Source organism: Hyla sarda, chromosome 2, assembly GCF_029499605.1.
Source record: "Hyla sarda isolate aHylSar1 chromosome 2, aHylSar1.hap1, whole genome shotgun sequence".
Lineage (NCBI taxonomy): Eukaryota > Metazoa > Chordata > Amphibia > Anura > Hylidae > Hyla > Hyla sarda.
In genome coordinates, this window is record NC_079190.1 from 226,370,488 (window position 1) to 226,396,756 (window position 26,269).

Sequence of the window (26,269 nt, forward strand, 5' to 3'; positions counted from 1 at the left end):
AGCAGAATAGTGAGTACAGCTCTGGAATATAATACAGGATAACTATTATAATTCAGGGGTGTGGAAATTTAAAAAAAATCTACTTGTCCAAGGGACTAAAGCGGAACACAATCTACTTGTCCCTCAAGAAAATCCACTTTTCCTGGTAGATAAAATAATTTAAACCAAAATAGTCTGATCCCCCCCCCCCCACTAGACCACCAGGGATGGATATAAGATCCCTTTAGACACTGCTGTAAACTTAGACAGTGGTTATCTAATGGTTTAATAGCGGCCACGGCGATCGCAACATGTCAGGCTATTAGCGGCGGGAGAGCTGTAGCTAGATCCCATCTGACCCCCATAACTCAAATGTTTCCATATACAGGGATGTATGAGGGTAATCTTATGTGCCATGATCTGTAGTTTTTATCGGAACCATTTATTATCAGAACTTTTATTAGGAAAAGGGCTTATTCACATATATACGCACTTTTTAAAATATTTGAATCACTATTTCACTATTTTTCAGTATTGATCGGCAGACGAGTATGAAGGGGGAGGGATTCTGGTGGTGCAATTCAGTGCGGGTGACACTAAAAATAAATAAAATTAGATGGCACAACTGGCAGCAGCACTTGTCAGTCCGCCCCTGTACAAAACATACATGCATACACATATCATACACACACACATACATACACCGGCCACTGCCCCCTATATCATACATTACATACATACATCATACATAGACACATCACACATACACCCGCCGCTGCCCCTCCCCCCCACATCATACATTACATGCACACATCACACGTACACACATCATATATACACATCACACATACACTCACACCATACCTATACACCATACATATGCACACATCATACATATGCACACATCATGCATACACCTGCTGCTGCCCCCTAATCATACATTACATACACACATCACACATACACCATACACACATCATACATACACATACACCGGGCTGCTGCCCCCTATATAATACATTACATACACACATCACATATAGACACATCATACAGACAACGTACACACATCATATATACACATGACACATACACCATACATATGCACACATCATACATACACCTGCCGCTGATACCCCCCCCTCCCCCAATCATACGTTACATACATATACATACATACATGCCGGTGTGAGGTGAAATCCCCAGCCTGTGCAGTGCAGTTCAGTATGTCTCCTCACACACATCCTCTCACCCCCCCCCCCCCCCCCGCTCTGTGTTTTCCCCCGTGAAAACTTGAAACCTCCCTGTGATAAGCGAGGTCCTGTGTAGACAGAGCAGGGGAGGGGAGGGGCTGTGTACGTCCTCATTCTCCCACTGTCTTCTTGTATTCAGAGCTGTGCTCTACATCATCCAGGAGGGGGATGAGGGGGCGTGGCTTAATCAGCTCCTGCAGACTGTCCTCGGGCTCTGCCCTCGCTCCTCCCCGCTCTAGCTTCGGCAAACTTCGGAGAGCGGAGGGGATTAGCTGTGAGGTGAGATCCCCTCACACCGGCTGGGGGGGCTCTGAGCAGCGGCCCCCGGCTACTGAAATCAGCTGGGGGCCGCTGCGAGATGGGTTCGGAAATCTCACCTCACACCGCCGCCCCCTCCATATACCCTGAGCGCCGGTGTGAGGTGCAGACTTGCATCCGCTCCTGCGCCTCATACCGGCATTAAAGAAAAATACGAGGGAAGTTAGCCCGATACAGGGCTAAATCTATTTTAAAAAATCACCTGCCCCGCGCCCAAAACTACTTGTCCCTGGGCAATAGTATTTCCACATCCCTGTAATTACTAGGTTCTCACTGAAAACTCTCCAGACATCAATGCATTTCTGAGCGGATCTGCAAAAAGATCTGCACGGTCCTAGCGCTGCCAAAGGGATCCCTTCTGGAGATTCATCAATGTGAATCAAGCCTTATACATGTGAGAAGGGGATTATACATGTGAGCAGGGGATTATTATAATCCTCCACTCACATATATGTAACATCTCCCCATCAAATGTATAATCTAATAATCTCCTCCACACATTTATAATCGCAAAATCAGATTATGCATGTGAGGAGGGGATTATACATGTGAGGAGGGGATTATACATGTGAGGAGTGGAGTATAAATGTCAGGAGGGGATTATACACGTTAGGGGATTATTATAATCCTCCCCTCACATATATTTATCATATTTCCCTCACATGTATAATCTGATAATCCCCTCCTCACATTTATAGTCCCCTCACAAGTATAATCTCCTAATAAAATTATATGTGAGGGGGTTATCAGACTATACATGTGAGGGGGAGATGATACATACATGTGAGGGGAGAATTATAATAACCATTATTATCCTCCACTCACATGCATAATTTCTTCCCCCCCCCACAATCGCAACCCTGCACCACCCCCCTCCAATCCTCACCCCACCCCACCCCCCTGCCAAACAACCCCCTACCCCTCTACTCACATGTAATCCAGATGATATACCGGTCCATCTGGCGGTGAGTGACGCTGCAGCCTGAAGGCCGTGTGGGGGCTGTAAATCACTGATAGAGAGGAGAGGAGGACTCCTCTCTGCTCCGCTCCTCTCATCTCTATGACGCCCGCGGCCCGCCGTGACGTCGCACGTCACGTCTGCGGGCAGGACTATTTCCCAGGCAGCCACAGCGGTCCTGGGATAGTGGCTGCCTGTGGAAGATTGACGGCGGAGGCGGCGGCAATGAGTTAAAAAAAAGGTAGCGGGCGGCGGCAATGAATTAAAAAAAGGCCCCCTCCCTCCCGAAAAAGGTAGTGGGCAGCGGCGGTGGTGGGCCCCCTCCCTCAGTCTAAAATTTTGACGCCTGGCCCGCCTGTTTCCCAGCCCGCCTGTCATGACCAGGGCCCCGCGTGGGGCAAAAGGGGCCAGCTGCTTTTGGGCCCCCAGGAATGAGAGGGCCCGGGGCAGCTGCCCCTTTAATCCCGCGTTAAAGACGGGCCTGGCCTCAGCGGTGAGTGAGTGACTGTCACTCACTGACTCACTAACAGTTTCAGTTCTGGCTGGGCCCCCCTGGGCTCCTGGCCCCCCGTGCAGCTGAACAGGCTGCACATATGGTATGTCCGCCCCTGCCCTGTTTGTTCTCAGTGCACAGAGCCCTGCCTGTCCTCACTGCACAGAGTCCTGTTTGTCTTCAGTGTACAGATCCCTGCTTGTCCTCAGTGTACAGAGCCCTGCTTGTCCTCTGTGCACAGAGCCCTGCTTGTCCTCACTGCACAGAGCCCTGCTTGTCCTCAGTGTACATAGCCCTGCTTGTCCTCAGTGTACAGAGCCCTGCTTGTCCTCAGTGCACAGAGCCCTACTTGTCCTCAGTGTACAGAGCCCTGTTTGTCCTCAGTGTACAGAGCCCTGCTTGTCCTCAGTGTAGAGAGCCCTGCTTGTCTTCGGTGTACAGAGCCCTGCTTGTCCTCAGTGTACAGAGCCCTGCTTGTCCTCAATGTACAGAGCCCTGCTTGTCCACCCTCACTTACTGTATTTGGACTCCTTATAGAGATACACGTGCAATAGCTGCAGGGACATTAAGATACACATTTTTTTTAACCAATGTTTATTACAAAACTTCATATAATGATTTTATCTACATTATATAAAAAGTTTTTGTTGATTACAGGTACACTTTAAATTTCCTCAGATGCTATCTATGTTTGATTCATAGAAGGAAGATGAATTCGATAGATAGATGGTTAGATAGATCCATCTGCAATATGATTAATGATAGAGGGAGAATAGATAGATAGATATTAGTATAATTTATTAAACTACACTTTCCTTCCACTCTCAGTTATGACCAGGTCAAGTTGTTTCTCTGACATGATGCGTTTACAATGTTATTTACAGAAATCGCAAACCAGAATGATTTCTGTTAATCGTTGTAGATTGTTTCTCAGTCATTTTAAATGGGCTAAAATCCAAAAACAAACATAAAATTAGCCACTATTTTCTAGAGGGTTTTTCAACATCTATCCAAAAAAAGAGGTAGGGTAAGTATAACGAATGCTCTTGATTGCACTTGTTCGGGGAGATCATTCCTGTTATCTTTCCTCTGTTCTCTTCATTACAAACATTTGTGTCCAATATTGAATTTCCAACAACAGTTGTAATGCTCATTAGTGTCCATAGAAACTACATTTTGTTGGCAGCAAAAATGTGAATGGGTTCCTCATCATGTAGTTGAAAAGTAATGCACAGCTTTTCATGTGCCACTTAGAAAAGGGCCATCTGCATTTTTAGACATGAAAGCAAGAGAGGAAGAAGACTTCAGGCCAAAATACTTTGCTGAGCAAAATCAAATTTCATATTATAGATAGCAAAAAAAATTCTTATATATATTTAAAGGGAAAGTACTGTACATCAGCAAAGTAATCACCAAATTCTTCAAAATGTCTATTAAGAAGTAGAAATCAAAATCTGTTGCTGCAGTTTGTGTAGGTTTTTCCTTGTTGTTTAAAGGGATTTTCAATTTTTAATTTTGTAAAGTATTTGTTTATGGAACAGAAAAGCAAAATTTTTATAATATGCATAAATGATAAAAATAGAAACATAGAAACATAGAATGTGTCGGCAGATAAGAACCATTTGGTCCATCTAGTCTTCCCAATAATCTGAATATTATGAATAGTCCCTGGCCCTATCTTATATGAAGGATAGCCTTATGCTTATCTCATGCATGTTTAAACTCCTTCTCTGTATTTGCAGTGACCACTTCTGCAGGAAGGCTATTCCATGCATCCACTACTCTCTCAGTAAAGTAATACTTCCTGATATTACTTTTAAACCTTTGCCCCTCTAATTTAAAACTATGTCCTCTTGTGATAGTTTTTCTTCTTTTAAATATGCTCTCCTCCTTTACCATGTTGATTCCCTTTATGTATTTAAAAGTCTCTATCATATCCCCTCTGTCTCTTCTTTCTTCCAAGCTATACATGTTAAGGTCCTTTAACCTTTCCTGGTAAGTTTTATCCTGCAATCCATGTACTAGTTTAGTAGCTCTTCTTTGAACTCTCTCTAGAGTATCTATATCCTTCTGGAGATACGGCCTCCAGTACTGCGCACAATACTCCAATTGAGGTCTCACCAGTGTTCTGTACAGCGGCATGAGCACTTCTCCCTTTCTACTGCTTATACCTCTCCCTATACATCCAAGCATTCTGCTAGCATTTCCTGCTGCTCTATTACATTGTCTTCCTACCTTTAATCAGTGCAGATGACACATTTTAACAGTAGAAAATTTACTAACCACTAAATGGTTATGGCCTAACAAACCCAATGTATGGAGCGTCAGTAACATAACATAAATACCAATAGAAAACACAACCATCAATAATGAAAATGCTAATTAATTTTTATCAGGGTATGTTCAAACTGAGGAATTGACAAGGAAAATTTTTCTTGCTTAATTCCTCTTGGGACTTGCACCTTTCTGGTCCATGGTACATGGAGCAGAAGTCGTTGTGGAAATAAGTGCCAAATGAAAGAGAAAGTGATACCTATCAGTATAGCCATTCAGCCTATATTCTTATAGTCCCCCAGGTGCACTGGGGGGCAGTCACCCAGACCTCTCCCATCTCATCATGTAACCCTGCCGGACTACCAAACCTAAGAAACCTCTCAGCAGTGACATAGAGCCAAGGCCTCCTGGGATTGTCACATGGCTCCATGTCACTGCTGAGAGGCAACTCAGGCTTGGTTGGCCAGCAGGGTTACAGAAAGAAATAGGAATGTGTGGGCGACCCACAGTGCACCAGCAGTGGCAGAGAAGTTACTTTCTCTTTTTAAAAATAAAAGGGATTCTGCTTCGAAATTTTACCTAAATAATTAATATTTTCATTCTTTTGGTGGATGAATTTCCATGGCAAAATTTTCTGCTGCAGAAATTCCGCAGTGAAAATGGGTCAGCGGAAGACCCATTTACACCAGTGTTAAAGTTCACCGAGCAGAATCCCTGAGTGCACATGTGGAAATTCCATAGTATGAACATACCCTTAAAGGAAAACGGTCATCCTGGTCACCCACATCTAACTCAATACCCTAGGTTATAGTGTGGGTTAACAGGAGACAGATATGGGGTCACTGACTACACTACCCAACTTCAGTCTGGAGATATGTCCCTCTGAAGATCCTCTTCTATCTTCTCTGAATTGTGTGCTGGAGGCAGGCCCGCCGACTCAATTTCAATATTCATTGTCAATGTTCATGTGAACGCTGTGCCGACTGAATACTCACGTGACACGTCTTCAGCAAGCAATTCAGGGAAGATGGAAGTGGCTCTTCGGAGGGACATATCTCTGGACTGAAGGTACGTATGTTACTCAGTGACCCCTCATCAGTCTCCTGTTCACCCACACCATAACCCAGTGTATTGGGTTTAGTATGGTGAACAGGATGACTGTTTTTCTTTAATTTGCACAAAATAAATTACATATAAATGACATTAAAAGATGACAAAACTACAACCGTAGTTTGTAGTAAGTAACTAAGCGTTTGGTGAAATGTTGTTTTAAAGTAGTTTAATTGTTGTTGTAGGTTTGCATGTATCTGCATATATTATATGTTAATACAGGCAAGTACATTTGGGGAGATTTATCAAAACCTGTGCAGAACAAAGTTGTCCAGCTTACTTTTTAAATTCTTAACAAGGCCTCTAAAAAATGAAAGAAGCAAGCTGATTGGTTGCTATGAGCAACTGGAAATTTTGCCACTGCACAGGTTTTGATAAATCTCCCCCCCCCCCCCCCCCATTGCACGTTATATATTATTATTAGAGATAAGCTAATTTTTTAAATATTGCTGTAATTCAGTATGACATGCAGATTAGAGGCGACGCTATTAGAATCACTGTCGCAGAGCAGAAAAATGACAGAGCCTGGAGGTGGCATCAGTATGAAGAGACCATATAGTGGCTGAATGACACAGCATGAAGGTGGCAGCAGCATGAGGAGACCATATAGTGTCTGAATAACCCAGCGTGCAGGTGGCAACAGAATGGCAAGACCATAGGACCTCACAATTGAAAAGATTAAAGATATTTTTTAACACTTAAATTGAAAATTTCAAATAGATGAACTTAAAAAGTTTTATTTAATGTGCCTGCAGCATGAGCAGACCACACGGCGGTACAGTGACACAGCCCAGAGGTGGCAGCAGTATGAGGAGACCATACAGTGACTGAATGACACAGCCTGGAGTTGGCAGCAGCAAGAGGAGACCATATAGTGGCTGAATTACACAGCCTGGAGGTGGCAGCAGCAAGAGGAGACCATTTAGTGGCTGAATGGCACAGCCTGGAGTAGGCGGAAGCAAGAGGAGACCATATAGTTGCTGAATTACACAGACTGGAGGTGGAGGAAGAATGAGGACACCATATAGTAGCTGAATGACACAGCCTGGAGTTGGCGGCAGCAAGAGGAGACTATATAGTGGCTGAATGGCAAGGCCTGGAGTTGGGGGAAGCCAGAGGAGAAAATATAGTGGCTGAATGACACAGACTGGAGTTGGCGGCAGGCTGAATAACACAGCCTGGAGGTGGCGGAAGCATGCGTAGACAATATAATGGCTGAATGGCACAGCCTGGTGGTGGCGGAAGCATGAGGACACCATAAAGTGACTGCATGACACAGCCTGGAGTTGGCGGGAGCAAGAGGAGACCATAGAGTGGCTGAATAACACAGCCTGGAGGTGGCGGAAGCAGGAAGAGACCATATAGTGGCTGAATGACACAGCCTGGAGTTGGTGGCAGCAAGAGGAGATCATATAGTGGCTGAATGGCACGGCCTGGAGTTGGCGGCAGCAAGAGAAGACCATATAGTGGCTGAATGGCACAGCCTGGAGTTGGCAGCAACAAGAGGAGACCATTTAGTGGCTAAATGACACAGCCTGGAGGTGGCGGAATAATTAGTAGACCACATAGTGGCTGAATGACACAGCCTGGAGTTGGTGGCAGCAAGAGGAGACCATATAGTGGCTGAATGACACAGCCTGGAGGTGGCGGAAGCAAGAGGAGACCATATAGTGGCTGAATGGCACAGCCCGGAGTTGGCGGCAGCAAGAAGAGACCATATAGTGGCTGAATGAGACAGCTTGGAGGTGGCGGAAGCATCAGGACACCATATAGTGGCTGAATGACACAGCCTGGAGGTGGCGGAAGCATGAGGAGACCAAATAGTGGCTGAATGACATAGCCTGAAGTGGACGGCAGCAAGAGGAGACCATATAGTGGCTGAGTGGCACAGCCTGGAGTTGGAGGCAGGCAAGAGGTGAACATATAAAGGCTGAATGACACAGCGTGGAGTTGGCGGCAGCAAGAGGAGATCATATAGTGGCTGAATGATACAGCCTAGAGCTGGCATCTTCATGAGAAGAACATATGGTGGCTGAATGAGACAGCCTGGAGCTGGCATCAGCATGAGGAGAACATATGGTGGCAGTATGAGACAGCCTGGAGCTGGCATCAGTATGAGGAGAACATATGGTGGCAGTATGAGACAGCCTGGAGCTGGTATCAGCATGAAGAAAGCATATGGTGGCAGAATGAGACAGCCTGGAGCTGGCATCAGCATGAGAAGAACATATGGTGGCAGAATGAGACAGCCTGGAGCTGGCATCAGCATGAGGAGAACATATGGTGTCAGTATGAGATAGCCTGGAGCTATCATTACCATGAGGAGAACATATGGTGGCAGAATGACAAAGCCTGGAGCTGGCATCAGCATGAGGAGAACATATGTTAGCAGTATGAGACAGCCTGGAGCTGGCATCAGCATGAGGAGAACATATGGTGTCAGTATGAGATAGCCTGGAGCTATCATTACCATGAGGAGAACATATGGTGGCAGAATGACACAGCCTGGAGCTGGCATCAGCATGAGGAGAATATATGTTGGCAGTATGAGACAGCCTGGAGCTGGCGTTAGCATGAGAAGAACATATGGTGGCAGTATGGGACAGCCTTGAGCTGCCATAAGCATGAGAAGAACGTTTGGTCGCAGAATTAGACAGCTTAGAGCTGGCATGAGCATGAAGAGAACATATGGTGGCAGTATGAGACAGCCGGGAGCTGGCATCAGCATGAGGAGAACATATGGTGGTAGAAGGACACAGCCTGGAGCTGGCATCAGCAAGAGGAGAACATATGGTGGCAGAATGACACGGCCTGGAGCTGGCATCAGCAGCATCAGGAGTCTTGAAAGTGACCTGGTGACAGAGTGGGGCGGTGGGTGGCAATACCATTACCCGGTGACGAATGTGGGTGAAAAACTGAGAATTTGGCATCAGATGTGTGGAATCAGTCGGGTGGCAGAATCAGAATAGTAGCTGAGGCAGGTAGGCAGAAGAAAACGGTCTCTTTTGTAAAAGTAGAACAAAAATTAACCACACCTCAAGAATACCACCCTAGGGTACACAGTGAATATAGACAGATAGTTTTGAATACAATGCAGATTTTATTAAAACAGCATTAAATCAATAAAAAACCTAAATGGTTAAAAATATCAGAGTAATGTCAATGTTATCTTAAACTGTCATTGGGCCCTAATGAAAGAATTAGAAAAAGTACGTATAGCAACCACCTAATATATAATATTCTGTAGATATTAAAAGTAAATGCAATTTTTCAACAGCATATAGCAATAATCCGGAATTGACTATTAGTCCGGCACTTGTGATGGAAAAAGGCTGATAGTCCGGCACTTGTAATAAAAAAGGCAAAGTCACTTGATGGACTGATGTAGAAAATGCTGCCCACAGTTTTTAAACAAATGCAAAGTTCAATCTCACCCTGGCTGCTTGTCGCCTACTGAATGATCTCACCCTGGCTGAATGATTCGCCTACTGAGGAAGGGGTCGTTCTTAGCACCCTGAAACGCGTCTAGGCTGATACCTAATCTGAACAGAGCACGATTCATATGCACTACCTAGACTGAAGCCGGCCCGGAACTTTGTGTACCACTTGCTGCATTCATCAAACATCCTTTCCCACTGAGCGCATTACCAACTTGCTGCCTGCAATACCAGAACCCAGCCACGATCTCTCCAGCGAGGGTCCGACATACATCCAGGTATTTGCCGATACCACGGACCGCTCCCGAGAGAGTCTTCTGCTGGAGCCCTTTGTCCATCTAGGCTCTCACGCTGGGATTGCTGCAGCTAATATAGAATTCCATCCATCGGCCCGTCGCAGTACGGGACCAGCAGCCAGGGTGAGATTGAACTTTGCATTTGTTTAAAAACTGTGGGCAGCATTTTCTACATCAGTCCATCAAGTGACTTTGCCTTTTTTATTACAAGTGCCGGACTATCAGCCTTTTTCCATCACAAGTGCCGGACTAACAGTCAATTCCGGATTATTGCTATATGCCATTGAAAAATCGCATTCACTTTCAATATCTACAGAATATTATATATTAGGTGGTTGCTATACGTACATTTTCTAATTCTTTCATTAGGGCCCAATGACAGTTTAAGATAACATTGACATTGCTATGATATTTTTAACCATTTAGGTTTTTTTATTGATTTAATGCTGTTTTAATAAAATCTGCATTGTATTCAAAACTATCTGTCTCAAACAATTATTCACTGTGTACCCTAGGGTGGTATTCTTGAGGTGTGGTTCATTTTTGTTCTAGTTTTTACCTATTTGGATTGGTGGGGATCAATCCTTTAACCACAATAACCTTGAATACCTGGTTGTGAGCTGCACACATTTTTTCTTTTGTAAAAGTGTTAGTGTGCACAAGTAAGGATTGAGGATATGTATAATGTAAAACTTGACTTTATATACTATTCTTAGGATAAAATATATGTACCCAAAATTTTGGGGAAATCAAACAAAAGGAAAGGTGTGCAAAAACCACCATGTGCCACCTACACCACCAAGTATTGATGTGATGCAAAGACCTCTAAAAAGTGGAAGGGAACAATGTATGGTCCATTGTAACCGGTGGGGGGTAAAAACTTCCCCTGTAAGGCCCTAATCTCGCATTATTAATTCCCTTCTTGGCAAGTGTTACTCGCCCTAAAATAGGCATCCCCACACAGGAACCTCTCCCTATTTTCACCTACAAACACTGCCATTTCCCAGGGTTTTTAGCTGGAAATAGGGATTGGTTCTTGTGTGGGGCCGCCCTTTTTAAGACAAGTAACACTTTCCTTGAAAAGGTGGAAGCGAACAACGTATTGTCCATTGTAGCAGGTGGGGATAAAAACCTCCCCTCTAAGGCCCTACTCTTGCCCTATTAATTCCATTCTTGGCAAGTGTTACTCACCCTAAAAATGGGGCCCCACACAGGAACCTCTCCCTATTTCCACCTAAAAACTTTGTGAAATGGCAGTGTTTGTAGGTGGAAATAGGGAAAGGTAACACTTGCCAAGAAGGGAATTAATAATGCGGGAGAAGTAACCCCCACAGGTTACAATCACTATTTGTTGTTCCCTTCCACCTTTTAGAGGTCTTTGCATCACATCAATACTTGGTGGTGTAGGTGGCACATGGTGTTTTTTGCACCCCGTTCCATTTCAGAGATATAGAAAAAATGAAATCCATATATTTTATCCTACGAAAAGTTAAGTTTTAGCTAATGCATATCCTCAATACTTGTGGTCTGATGTGAATTTCTGGAAATAGGGAGCAGCACCTTAAACATGTTTAGCACTATCCATATTTGTGAAGTGCTGGTGTGGCACCATGGTCAAGCTACTCTGTTGCATCAGGCATTAGTTGGTGGAAAAATTGGCTGATCCATGCCTGATTCATCTTCACAAAGGTCAACCTCTCCACATTTTTCGTGGACAGACGAGTTCTCCTTGGGGTTACTATGGCAACCGCCGCACGAAACACCCACTCTGATGGCACACTACTGGCCGGGCAGGACAGCTTTTCCAGGACCGCAAATCAAGTTTGGCTGCCCAGAAGTCCAGCGGATCTTCAAGGTGTGTTGGCATGGTCATGTCAAGGTATGCCACCACCTGCTGGTTCAGGTCCTGCTCCAGGTGTACCTGCTGCTGATTAGTTGTTTCACTATGTGGGTGAAGAAAGCTACTCATCAGCAACTGTAGACTCAGGCTGCTGATCATGGAGCTGGTACTGCTTCTACCACCCCACCCCTCCCCAGCAGCCATGGCAGTGGAAGGTGAGCGCAGAGGGCCCCCGAGTCAGACCAGAGATTGGCGATGTCATAGATAGGCATCGGCCAACTGACTATGTAGGATGTCTCTCTAGTAGGTCAGTTTGTCCTCCCTCTCAGTGGGTGTAAAAAAGGCCCCCATTTTGTGCCGAAAGCGAGGGTCCAATAAGGTGGAGAGCCAGAAGTCATCCTGCTGCCGAATGGTGACAATTCGGTGGTCACTACTCAATGGTGGCAATACTGCCACAGTGTGTCTGGGTCCTCTGTCTTGTCTTCCTCATCACCCTTTAGCTCCTCTTGCTGCTCCTGCTCCTCTTCATCTGTCAGATGAGTATAAAAACTGCCCATTTCGCAAAACCTAAACTGTGCTCCACTGTCCCCCTCTCCCTCCTCTTCCAGTTCAGCCCCCACAGGGCTCATGTGGCTGTGAGGTTTAGGCGCCGCGTCTCCAGTGCCCTGACCAGCCATCGTTTCCAACATGCGTTGTAGTAAATGAAGCAGTGGAATGATGTTGTTCATCCCGTAATCCTGGCGACTGACTAATAATGTGACTTCCTCAAAGGGCCTGAGCAAATGGCAGGTGTCACATATGAGCTGCCACTGGTTGACATTGGAGTTACACAGGGAAGTCCCCCTATCTGCTTGGATCATCAAGAAATCGGTGATGGCTTTTCTCTGTTTGTACAGTCACTCCAATATGTGGAGGGTGGAATTCCAATGTGTGGAAATGTCGCAAATCAGATTATGTTAGGGGATGCTGTTCTGACGCTGCAGCTCAAGGAGGGTGTGCTTTGCGGTGTACAAGTGGCTGAAGTACATGCAAAGTTTCCTTGCCATTGTTAGGATGTCTTGCAGATGGGAGGAACACTTCAGGAACCGCTTCACAACCAGATTTAACACGTGTGCCATGCAGGGCGCATGGCTCAGGCTTCCTTGTCACAGCGCAGACAAGATGTTTATCCCGTTGTCAGTCACCATGGTTCCCATTTCCACTTTTCATGGAGTAAGCCATGATTCGATTTCTTGATTAATTAATTTGAGCAGTTCCTCCCCTGTGTGACTCTGTTCGCCATGGCAAACCATATGAAGAACAGCGTGACACCGCCGTGCCCTGCACACATGGTATGCTGGAAGGGCACTGAGACTTGTCCATGCAGTGGAGGCTGAGGACACAGTGGAGGATGAGGAGGCGGAGGTGCACACTGTCACAGGACCAACGGCCTGAGAGCATGGAGGCAGAAGCGGCGTGTCCAAGTTGCTTTTTTGACTGTGCAGGAACCACATTCACCCAGTGGGCCGTAAAGGACATGTATTGTCCCTGACTACGGTACACACCTACAGGCTCAAGGACTGGCCCCCCTTCTGTTCCACAAAATTGGCAAAGGCTGTTAAAAGAAATAACAGCTTGGGACTCTCCACCTCGGCTCGGCACAAGCCATCAGTTCTCTGAAAGGTGCTGAGTCCACGGCTTGAAAAGGGAGGGACTTCAGCACCAGCAACTTGGACAGGAGCACATCCAGCTTCTGCACCGTTGGATGAGTGGGAGCATACTTTTGTCTCTTGGACATGACTTCACCGATGGATTGCTGGCTGAATGACTGACTCGAAGTAGGAGGAGCAGAAGCATCATGAATGACAGGAGATGGGTATGACAGACAGCTCCCTTCAGCTGAGGTGTTGGAGCCTTGGCTAGCTGAAACAGTGAGCAGCGTGCCACTGGTGATGCAGCAGGCTGGACCACCACATCGGAGCCACGATTCTCCCAGGCCGCTTTATGGTGACACTGCATATGTTGATGCAGGGCCGTGGTGCCAACATTGGGTCCCTGGCCACACTTCACCTTCTGCCGACACACCTTGTATGTGACCTTGTTAACCTACTTTTATATGGATCTATGACCCCATGTTCACCCGGAAACATGGGGTCATAGATCCATATAAAAGTAGTAATTGTGTTAGGAATAGGTATCCCTGAGGAAGGGGAATTTTCTCCCCGCAACGCGTCGGATTGTATGGATTATGAAATAAATTATTATTTTGAATGAAGTTAAGTGCATTGCAGTGATTTTAAAGAAAAATTTCGGACGGATCCGAAAAAGAAGTGATCGATTGACGGTGTGCCATATATCTGGACGGCGTGGTGGAAACAAACTTGTTCGAAGGCTAGCCGGATTGAGGGGGGTTTAAGGACGAAAAAACCCCTCTCGCCGAAGTAAGTAAAATTGCGCTTGGAAAGTTGTAAAGTGGCTGCATATGAATATCGATCCTGTCCGCTCTCCTATATTTGTTTTTGTGTTTCTTCATTATATTATTCGGAGTGACGAGTCACTTGCCGAGGAGGATTGATGCGGAGAAAGGACTGATATAAGAGATCACTGGTTGTATCTACGGGCTTTTGAAAGTGTGTGAGTGGTTCTAGTAACCACTCACCAAGTGTAAGTGTGAATTTTATTCATTCAAAAGTGTTACCAACGGAAGGATTAGTACACCGCTCCCAAAAAAAGTTTTTTCTTGTACTACTTTCTGCCTACTGTGGGGGGGAGACTGCTTCCTCCTATCGGGGAAACTCTGCTGCTACCTATTATGGGGGAAACTCTGCTGCTATCCATTATGGGAGAAACTCTGCTGCTACCTATTATGGGGAAACTCTGCTGCTGCCTACTATGGGGGAAACTCTGCTGCTGCCTACTATGGGGAAACTCTGCTGCCTACTAGGGGGGAAACACTGCTGCTGCCTACTGGGGGGGTGCTGCTTATTATGGGTAAACTCTGCTGCTACCTATTATGGGGGAAACTCTGCTGCTGCTACTATGGGGAGACTGCTGCCACTATTTAGCAAACTGCTGCCTATAATGGGTGAACTCTGCCTATTATGGGGGAAACTGTTGCCTAGTATGGGGGAATTTGCTGCGTACCTAATGTGGGGGGCTATCTACTATGTTCCTGCCTAGCAAATATGGGAGGCCATCTACTACCTACAAGCTATTATGGAGACTAACTACCAAGCTAATAGGGGGGCTACCTATTACCTTCATTCAGGGGATTCTGAGGGATTTACCTACCAAGGCTACTCTCTCTGGGGGGCCTTACCTACTCGGGCACCTATGTGATGGGGTAACTACCTGAAGGGTTTACTGGAGTGACCTAACTGCAATGGGAGGGACTTTCTGACTACTAAGGGGGCGGGGGGGAATTATTAGAGTTTGGGGCATTATAGTTGTTGAAAAAGATGCAGAGCTGAAAATTTGTTTTTTTCCGCCATGTTCTCCAGAGAGTAGTCATAGCCGGAAGAAATCATCATGGCTTCTGAGCTAGAGAAGAAAAAGGAAAGTGAACGACTCTGATCCGAGAAAACGTCACCTGATATAGCTGTATGTAATCTCTTATATGGTCTGTAGGGCAAATGATGGGGATTGTTGTCAGTCACCTGATATAACTATGTAATCACTTATATGGTCTGTAGTGGTAATGATGGGGGTTGTTGTCAGTCTGTCAGTATAGAACATTCTCCTAAACTTAGGTGACAGACTGACAATATTATTGCTGTTAAAGATGTATTCCCATTCTGCAGCTGCAGGTGTGGTTAGGGTATAACTGAGGGTGGGGTTAGGGCGTGACTGAAGGTGGGGTTAGGGCATGGCAATGGGTGTGGTTAGGGGAGTGGCTTGTCTCTCTATGCTTTCAGCAAAAGTTGGGAGGTATGCTGTTCTAAAGCAGCGTCACAGCATTTAAAACAGTGAGCCTGTGGCCGGGACTCACGGGGAACGTCGCACAAGTAACGTTCCTCTGCAGACCCGTGAAAGAGGACGTCAGCGACGTCACACGTCAGTCCCAGCCGCCGCAGGAAAGCAGAAACTATAGACGGCCAGATGAGTGTGTCTGTCTGTTGTGTGTGTCTGTCGGTCGGTCGGCGGGGGAGGGCAAAATAATTGCTTGCCCAGGATCCAATCAAAATTAAAGACGGCCCTGTCCCTATCATTGCTTCTAGGCTGGATTTGGGCTTGAGGTGAATCGCTGCTGTAATACACCCACAATTGCACTTAGTGTTGAGCGGCATAGGCCATATTCGAATTCGCGAATATTCGCGAATATATGGGCGAATATTCGGCATATATTCGCGAATATTCGCATATTCGTTATATTCTCCTTGCATTTTCGCATATGCGAAAATTCGTGTATGCGAAAATTCGTATATGCTACTTTTCGCATGTGCGAAAATTAGCATATGCGAAAATTAGCATATGTGAATTTTCGCACGCCAGTCTCACACAGTAGTATTAGAGCCTTCTTTACACCACACAAGCTGGAAGCAGAGAGGGATGATCACTGTGATGTGTACTGTGAAAAAAAATAAATAAAAAAAAAAGAATATTCGTAATTACGAATATATAGCGCTATATTCGCGAAATTCGCGAATTCGCGAATATGCGATATTCGCGAATAATATTCGAATTGCGAATATTCGTGAGCAACACTAATTGCACTCTCTCAATCTCTCTCCCTTCCCTATCAGTGCTTCTAAGCTGGATTTGGGCTTGAGGTGAATCGCTGCTGTAAAAATGCTTTTTTGTGCAACACACACTGCTCTCTGTCCCTCTCTCTCTGTAATAGAACGCTGAAGTGATTGGCCACAATATGGCTGCTGATTATATAGGGCTGTGAAATCACAGGGGTGACTGGCTGCTGATAGGCTGCATGCTGCATGTGATTCAGGGTTATCCCGCCTACCCGTGTTCCCGCCTTACCAGCATTCCTTGCCCCATGTCCTGACATGTGGAGCCGCCAACTTAGATGCCCTGGAGCCTGGACCACACTAAATGGAGCTTAATGAAGCGATTCGTGCGATCCAATCGCAGTGATATTTACATTCGTTGCAAAGCAAATTTTTACTGAAATTCGTAACGAATTTGGATTCATCAGATTCGATTTGCTCATCCCTATTTTTATGAACCTAGTTTTGGTTGGATGACTATGTTACATTCACTTGTTTTTAGTGTAACCTGCCCTTGCTTGTACTTTTGCCCTCTTTTTAATGTCATTTATATGTACTTTGTTTTATGTAACTTAATAAGATTCAATTTGCATTGCCATTATGGATGGTGTGCTTTCTCGTGGTGTTTTTTTTTTTTTTTAACAGTTGACTGGCAAAACCAATGGATTAGACCTGTGTAACGCATCATAGATGGAGCTGAACAGCCATGAGATTAGAAATGCAGGGCAAATATAAACAAACACAAACCAGGCTGGGTCAGGGAATAGCCGACTGTAGACCCATAGCTGAACTATAGAACAAGCAAAAAACTGTGTTTCTCAACCCAGGTGCCTCCAGCTGTAGTTTTGCAACAGCTGGAGGTGCCCTGGTTGGGAAACACTAATTTAAAGGATGCTCACAAACTTCCATTTTACTAAGTTTGTACTGTATTTATTTAGCACATAAAGCTACCTAGTGTGTTCAGCAATTTCCAAAAGTATTGTATGAGTGTCCATCAAATAACTAGGACTGTTTCAATATAAGAACAATATTTATCTCATACCTAGACTAATTGTCTCGGACTAATAATTATTTTGAGGCTTTTGAATTTCTGTATTGTTATGTAACACTTGATCATAATACAGGATATTCCCCATGTAAAATTTGATGTATATCAGGTTATTGTATCAACTTATAGGACAAAGAGTGCATCAGAACGCTTTAAATTTTCCGCTGACCCATATGAGGGCTTGTTTTTTGCGCCACCAATTTTACTTTGTAATGACATCAAATTTGTGGGCCAAAATTTTAAAAAAAAAACAACCCAATTTTGTAACTTTTGGGGGCTTTCAATTCTATGCAGAGCACTTTTCTGGAAAATGAAACGTGCTCTATCTTTATTCTGTAGGTCCATACGATTAAAATGATACCCAACTTATATAGGTTTGATTTTGTTTTACTTCTGTAAAAAAATTATAACTTATATAAAAATGATGCACAAACATAAGTATGTTTAAAAACGTCTTCTTCTGACCCTTATAACTTTTTTTTATTTTTCTGTATACAGAGATTTGTGAGTTTTCATTTTTTGAGCTATTGTTCAGACATTTGCACACACGGCCATACCACACATGTTTATTTTTATTATGTTTACATATTTTTATATGGAATTTTGGAAAAGGGGGTTGATTTAAACTATTAATATGGAAGGGGTTAATTGGTGTTAAACTTTTATTCCACATTCTTTTACAATTTATTAGTCCCCTTAGGGAACTTTTAGGAGGAATCATTAGAATCCTCATACAGATCAATGTAGCTCCATAGAACTACATTGATCTGTGTGTTCTGCGTTCAATTCATAAAGCCTGGTGGTCCAGCCAGGCTCTATCAATCACAGAACCGGGACAGGGTCAGAGTCAATCACAGAGTCAGGAGTCTGTGCCATACACTGTTTGCCGTCTTAGGGCAAGCTGGCTCGTCCTTAGATGCCAACCAGTTAATATAGTGTCTGTACCTGTGTGTGACAGTTTTCTCACAATTCTTCTGTGATTTTCACCCCAATATTTATTTTTAACAGCATACAAAATGACTGTTGTCTCAGATTTTTCCCAGGCTGCAATGTGGCCGAGACCTGACTCACTAGTCAGCTGATGACAGGGAGTCTGTCTGCTTAAATGGGTGGAGCAATCACTTGGTGGGAGAGAGATCAATCTGCAACTAATGCAACAGCTGTAGGCACCCTGATTGAAAACCACAGGTCTTTTGTATGGATGCAGCTCATTTATGTTTCAATGGGTGAGGTGGCTGATGTGTGGGAGGAAGGAAAATGGAATTATGGGAATTGTAGACAAAGAAGAAAACTCAAAAAGGAAATACAAAACAGTTCACAAAAAAGCTGGCCACAGTGTTATGGTAATCTCACAACATAGCTATTTAGCCCCAAGACAAGCGAAGATCCTTCCTAAGCATGTCCATTACTGTCTGCCAGGTACATACTAAAATCACCTTATGGTGGATAACCCCTTTAAGTAGTAATAATATGTGACTGTTGAGTGCTGGTATTATTATACCTTTTATACTGATATTATTGGTCATATTAATATTATTGCTCAATTTCTGACCATATCCAGCTTTTGTCCTGGACTGAAAACTGTGATCTGTTGGGGTTTTCAGTTTGACTCTGTGTAGCTCATTGAATTGAACAGCGGCAGACATTTTTTTAAGTTGTCCTGCCAGAGGCTTAAAATGTGTTGTAAATGCACCCTAATCATGGAAAATGATCTTACCAATGTTAATGTTTTATTACTATTATATTGTACTTTTTTTGTTATATATCCTATTAGTGCTGAGGGGGTTGGCAGAGATACGGGGGAGCTAGTCAGCCCCTGGCTATTTCAGGGGCACAATGCCTTTGGTTGGCCAAATGTTGGTGTAATACTGGTATGGAACCACAAATGTATGGTGATGATATTATTTGTTATATTGGCTTTTGTTGTATGTTGCCATGGCATAGAAGGATTTTTTTTCACCCTTGCAATGGTTCTTTGTTATGTCTCCTCTGGTTAGTTTGTGCATGCTGCACTCTGGGCAGTTTAGTGTTAATGATTCTAGTCATTCAGAACCTAGATGAGGTCATATCGGGCCTCCAGCCTTTGTGACCTGGGATGTTGATTTGAATTCACTGTGCACTTTGAGGGAGATTTATCAAAAACTGTGCAGAGGAAGAGTGGTGCAGTTGCCCATAGCAACCAATCAGATTGCTTTTTTAATTTTTAGCAAGGCCTCTGTAAAAGGAAAGAAGCAATCTGATTGGTTGCTATGGGCAACTGGGCAACTTTTGCTTTGCACAGGTTTTGATAAATCTCCCCCTTTGTCTCTGTGTGTGCACATGCACTGTGTATTAGCCATGGCTTTTTGTCCTGATATGCTTTCAGCCCTGTGATCATATTTTGATATTTTTGTTATTCTGTGTACTTAGTCGGTTTTAGCCTGTCCAGTTAGTATCTTGTTTACTATTCTCTGTTGGTGTGTGTTTACACCTGTTTCTGTGAGTCTTTTATCTTGACCTCTGTTCAAGCATGTTTTGTGCTTAGTATGTTTTTGTGTCCCTCCATGGTTGGAGTTTTGGTTTGTAGCTTTATCCGGTTCCTGGTAGTGTTAGTTTTGTTTCCTGAGCTTTGCCTTGTCCCGAACATAGGAGTCAGTTTGTTTTGCATCTAGTATTTTTTAGTTTGTTGTATTCTGTTATTGGTCCGTGTTCAGACCTGTTGGTCTTTGAGCGTTTGTGTCTGTTCTTATCTTTCTAGTATTTGCATATTCTTGAGTTATATGTGTCTGTCTTACCGTGTTTATCCCCTACATCCCTGGATATATCTTGCCATATATAATTCCTAGTTTACATGTCTAGCTTATATTCCATATCTGTAGTTAATCTTGTGTTGGTTCTTAGGGCTGTAGTCTACATGCAACATTCCTGTTACCTTGTTTCCCTGATGTCGGTTTAGTGTATTCCCGCTGTTATTCTGTATTTAGTTTTTTTTATTGACTTTGTCCCAACCTGTACAATACTTTTTTATTATGTTGACTATGACACTCCCTGCACTGTAATTAGGAAGGGACCAGCGCCCAGTTGTTAGCCACCAATAGGGCGGTTGAGCAAGTAGGCAAGGAAAGAGGTTCAGGATCAGCTATGGGCTTACTCTTCCCTGGCCTATGTGATGTTTTATGATGTAATATTATGACACTATTATTTTGTAAGTGCATAGTTATTATTCAGAGATATTCTGTTACATAGATAGATATATGAAAAAAATGTTAATATTTATGACTATGACAGATTAAACCTATCAGTGGTATATGTCTGGAGGTACAGGCTTCATGATAATATCCATGGACAGTGAACAGATTAAATGATATACCTAAGCCTGTCATGGTCTAAAACTTTTTTTTCTATTTATTTTTTTTGCTTTATAGCTATGGTGTCTTCAATATATTTTAGGTTGGGGGGAAAAGCTTTTACTGTGGCATTCATTATTTAGATCTTTTTATATCCTAGCAACATTATTGTAAATTGTTCTTAATGCCTGGATAGTTCAATGGATTTGCAGTTGGCTAAAGAATAGATATCACTCGGTTCTTCTTCATGGTTTATTATCTGAACAGAGACTGGTTATAAGAGATACTTTGCAATCTTGCGCACACAGTTATATTATCTATATCTATATGTTCTATATATAGTACAAACATTTCCTCATCCCTTTACAACACTATATTAATAAAAAAAAACAATAAATACTATGTACAGCTTTATATCATGTAAATATATAAATAAACTGTAAAACTATAAAACTAAATGGTTTATGCAATAATAAGCTTACAAGGCTCAGGCTATGCTGCCTAACTCTACATATACTTATCATGCAATTATTGTACATTGTATGTGCATATTGTATTGTATTGTATGTGCATAACTCAAGAGGTTATCAACTAATAGTGTAGTCAACGTAAGTAAAATTATTTCAATTAGATACCTTTATATAAAAGTATATTAGTAGCACAGTGTCATGCCAATTCCATTACTTCTTAGTAACAGAAATCAATATACGACTATCCTGATATAGATAGAAATATCACAGAATAATATATTTGTGTCACCAGTAAGACATATCAAAGCTTTATAGGACTAAACAAAAAATAAGAAATGATTTCTCTGTATGTCAGCTAATGTGTTCTGCTAGGGAGCAATAAAGGTAATCCAAGAATTTTTAGGCACCTTTCCACTATGATTAAGATCTACATTTTGAGCCCTCTTGCCTTTGGTGAACATAATTGTTGATCACATGTATATTGACCCAGTCATGTGATTACCAAAACCCATTAAGGGTACAGTAAATGTGAATGATTTTTTCAATTTATCTTTCAGTATCTTCTATCACATGCTCCCATCCACCAACAGACAAAAAGACTCATACCCCAATTGTGATTAAAATCCCCCCAAAAACATTGAATATATATTAATATATATTATACAAAAATACTTAAAAATATATACATTTTCAAAAGTCCTGAAAGAAAAAAATTTTGATAAAAAACTAAATAGAATAATTTAGCAAATATCCAAATAGTTCTAACACAGCAAAAGCAGGAAAAAGACACTTCTGTTCTCATTTTTTTTTGTTTCAGTTCCGGAATTATACATTAAATCCAATATTATATTAAGAAGGAATGGGCCATTTTTGCTAGTTTGCTGATTTTACTAGGCGCACACATGATGGGATCTTCTTTCTAAAAATCCTTTACTCAAATTGGGCAGAGCTGCAAGTATAAAAAGGTAAAATAAGTGAAAATCCTGTGCAAAAACTCTCAATCTAGTAAATAAATACTTAGAAAACATACAGTCCTATTCAATGGGCCTTCCCTGTCCTCTGGCTTCTTGTTTTACTTTGATCAAACATATAGTTGATGTTGGACTTGATTCATGTTATTCAACCGTTACGCTGTCATAGGATAACGATCCCCGTTGAAAGACGGATGATCTCTCTAATGTCATGGACTGGACATCTCCCATGCCTAAAGAAGAGTGTCACATATTTGTCCATCTTACTGTGTTATGCTCCTATGTTTGTTAACCTGCGTACCATTCTAGAAAATAAAAAAAAATTCTACTTTAAAAAAAAATCCTTAGGAAAAAAAAACTACTGTACTCAGTATGAAAAAAATTATACAACATATATATATATATATATATATATATATATATATATATATATATATGTAGCAACAGAAGAATACAGCAGCACACTGCTAGCACAAAGATATAGACAAAACATGAGTATATAGATAAAACTTGAACAGCTATAAAGCTATGGTGCAATAAATGGAAATATAAAATTATAAAGTTATGAAATGGTGAGGTACTTAGCTGGCAATTTGGTAGCCAAATAGCTTGGACCGTCCCACCACGGTAAGGTGAACTCATTGGGACGGACCCTACACTATGAATATGCCTCTGTGTGATCAGTTCCGCAGGCATTGCAGGACCTGAAACATCCAAGACACCTTATATACACCTGATAGATGTGGGTGGGGTGCAAGAGCCAACATGGAGGTAGCCACTCCCCTGTATGTGCAATACAGACAAAGGATAAGTTAGCCAGCACTATTGATTCCAAACTATTATATGGACCTGGCTTACAGGTGCACGCTGCTGGGCTAAATATACAGCAACAGAAGAATACAGCAGCACACTGCTAGCACAAAGATATAAATAAAACATGAGTATATAGATAAAACATGAAAAGCTATAGAGCTATGGTGCAATAAATGGAAATATAAAATTATGAAGTTATGAAATTGCAAGCTAAGTACCTAACTATTTCATAACTTCATAATTTTATATTTCCATTTATTGCACCATAGCTGTATATCTTTTCATGTTTTATCTATATACTCATGTTTTATCTATATCTTTGTGCTAGCAGTGTGCTGCTGTATTCTTCTGTTGCTGTATATTTAGCCCAGCAGCGTACACCTGTAAGCCAGGTCCATATAATAGTTTGGAATCAATAGTGCTTGCTAACTTATTCTTTGTCTATATATATATATATATATATATATATATATATATATATATACACACACAGTGGGTATCAAAAGTCTGGGAACCCCAGGTAACAATTTGTATTAATGTGCATAAAGAAGCCAAGGAAAGATGGAAAAATCTCCAAAAGGCATCAAATTACAGATTAGACATTCTTATAATATGTCAACAAAAGTTAGATTTTATTTCCATCATTTACACTTTCAAAATAACAAAAAAATGGCGTCTGCAAAAGTTTGGGCACCCTGCAGAGTTAATATCTTGTACTGCCCCTTTGGCATGTATCACAGCCACAGCTTGTAAACGCTTTTTGTAGCCAGCTAAGAGTCTTTCAATTCTTGTTTGAGGTATCTTTGCCCATTCTTCCTTACAAACGTCTTCCAGTTCTATGAGATTTCTGGGCTGTCTGTCACGCACTGCTCTTTTAAGGTCTATCCATAGATTTTCAATTATGTTGAGGTCAAGAGATTGTGAAGGCCATGGCAAAACCTTCAGTTTACACCTCTTGATGTTATCCCCTGTGGATTTTGAGGTGTGTTTAGGATCATTATCGATTTGTAGAAGCCATCCTATCTTTAACTTCAGTGATGGCATCAAGTTAGCATCCAAAATTTGCTGACATTTTATTGAATCCGATTTTCCTTCTACTCTTGAGATGTTCTCTGTGCCACTGGCTGCAATACAACCCCAAAGCATGATTGATCCACCCCCATGCTTAACAGTTGGACAGAGGTTCTTTTCATTAAATTCTGTTCCCCTTCTTCTCCAAACGTACCTTTGCTCATTCCAGACAAAAAGTTCAATTTTAACCTCATCGATCCACAGAACTTGTTTCCAAAATGCATCAGGCTTGTCTATATGTTCATTTGCAAAGTTAAAACGCTGATTTTTGTGGTGAGGACGTAGAAGAGGTTTTCTTCTGATGACTCTTCCATGAACACCATATTTGTACAAGTATCTCTTTTCTAGTGGAATAGTGTACCACAATTCCAGTGTCTGCCAGATCTTTCTGGAGGGATTGTGCAATCAAACATGGGTTTTGAATTGTTTTTCTCACAATCCTGCGAGCTGTTCTGTCTGATATTTGTCTTGGTCTTCCAGATCTTGCTTTAACTTCCACTGCTTCTGATGACTGCCATTTCTTAATTACATTCCGAACAGAAGATATTGACATCTGAAAACGTTTTGCTATCTTCTTATAGCCTTCTCCAGCTTTGTGAGCATCAACTATTTTCAGTTTCAGATTTCTAGACAACTGCTTAGAAGAACCCATGGTGCTGATTGTTGATCCCCACTGTGTATATGTATATATATATATATATTTTTTTTTTTTAAATATCAATTAAATGATCACATGATAAAATCCCATATCTTTTTTTTAACAAAGCAATAACATTTTAAGGAAATCTGTCAGTTTCACCTGCACCAACCTGTCCGTACAAACATGTAGTGCAGGTGACACTGATGATAGCAATACTTACCTGGTCCATTTCCTTGCTCTGGTTCTTCCGCAATCTTCCGTTCCGAGGCCGCTTTGGAGCATAGGCAGAGCTTCGTGACATCATTGCTTCTGTTTGCTAGCGGTGGGACCCAGCAGAGAACAGCAGCAGTGATGTCACAAAGCTCCGCCCATGCTCCAAGTCGGCCCCGAAACGAAAGATACAGCGGAAGATTGTGGGAGAACTCTGAAACTATGAAACTATGAGAGTGTGGAATGGGACCAGGTTAGTATTGTTGTCATCAGTGTCACCTGCACTACCTGTTGCTTCTTCTAATCCTCTTGCTGACAACAGAGGAAACAACAGTGAACCTGTAATGATAGCTCCGCTCCCACTTCTTGTGTTCCATCTTTGTGTCTTTGTTACTAGAGATGGACTGAACCTAACAACAGTCAGGGCAATAAAATTAAGTGGAAAGGAGACCCCTAGTGGCTGAAATATTAGTCATTTTTTTCAGTGAAAAAAAAACATCTAAATGTTAAATAGAAGTAACTTTCATTTGGATAATGCTCACATATACTACAGAATAAGCATACATTGTATACAAAGTTAGGGAACATTTAAGGAAAAGGAAATGGGAGACACATGTCCTCCCCCTGGATATCATGCTATAAGTTTCTAGATGTCATGCTATAAGCCCCAAATATGAATCACTATTTCTAATATGACATGGTTAGGAGTAGCCGTATTAGTCCAGTGATGCAAAATGCAAAATGATCTGTAGTTGCAGTATCTTGTAATACCTTTTTTATTGGACTAACAAGATTTTGTAGAGACAAGCTTTCGGGATTCCTCCCTTTATCAAGTCATAAGCATTTCTGAGCTCACAAGGGGAAAACACACATTCTATCTCACAAAATATGCAGGGGTTAAAACAACATATGTGGAGAATGGACATTAAGTTGGGCCATAAATTGTATAGCTATAGGACGATAGATACAGATAAAGATGGGGGGGGGGGGCTGGAAAGCAGAGGTGAGAATGGTGATTATGCTGGACAGAGGAGAAAGGATAATTTTACTACAGAACCATAA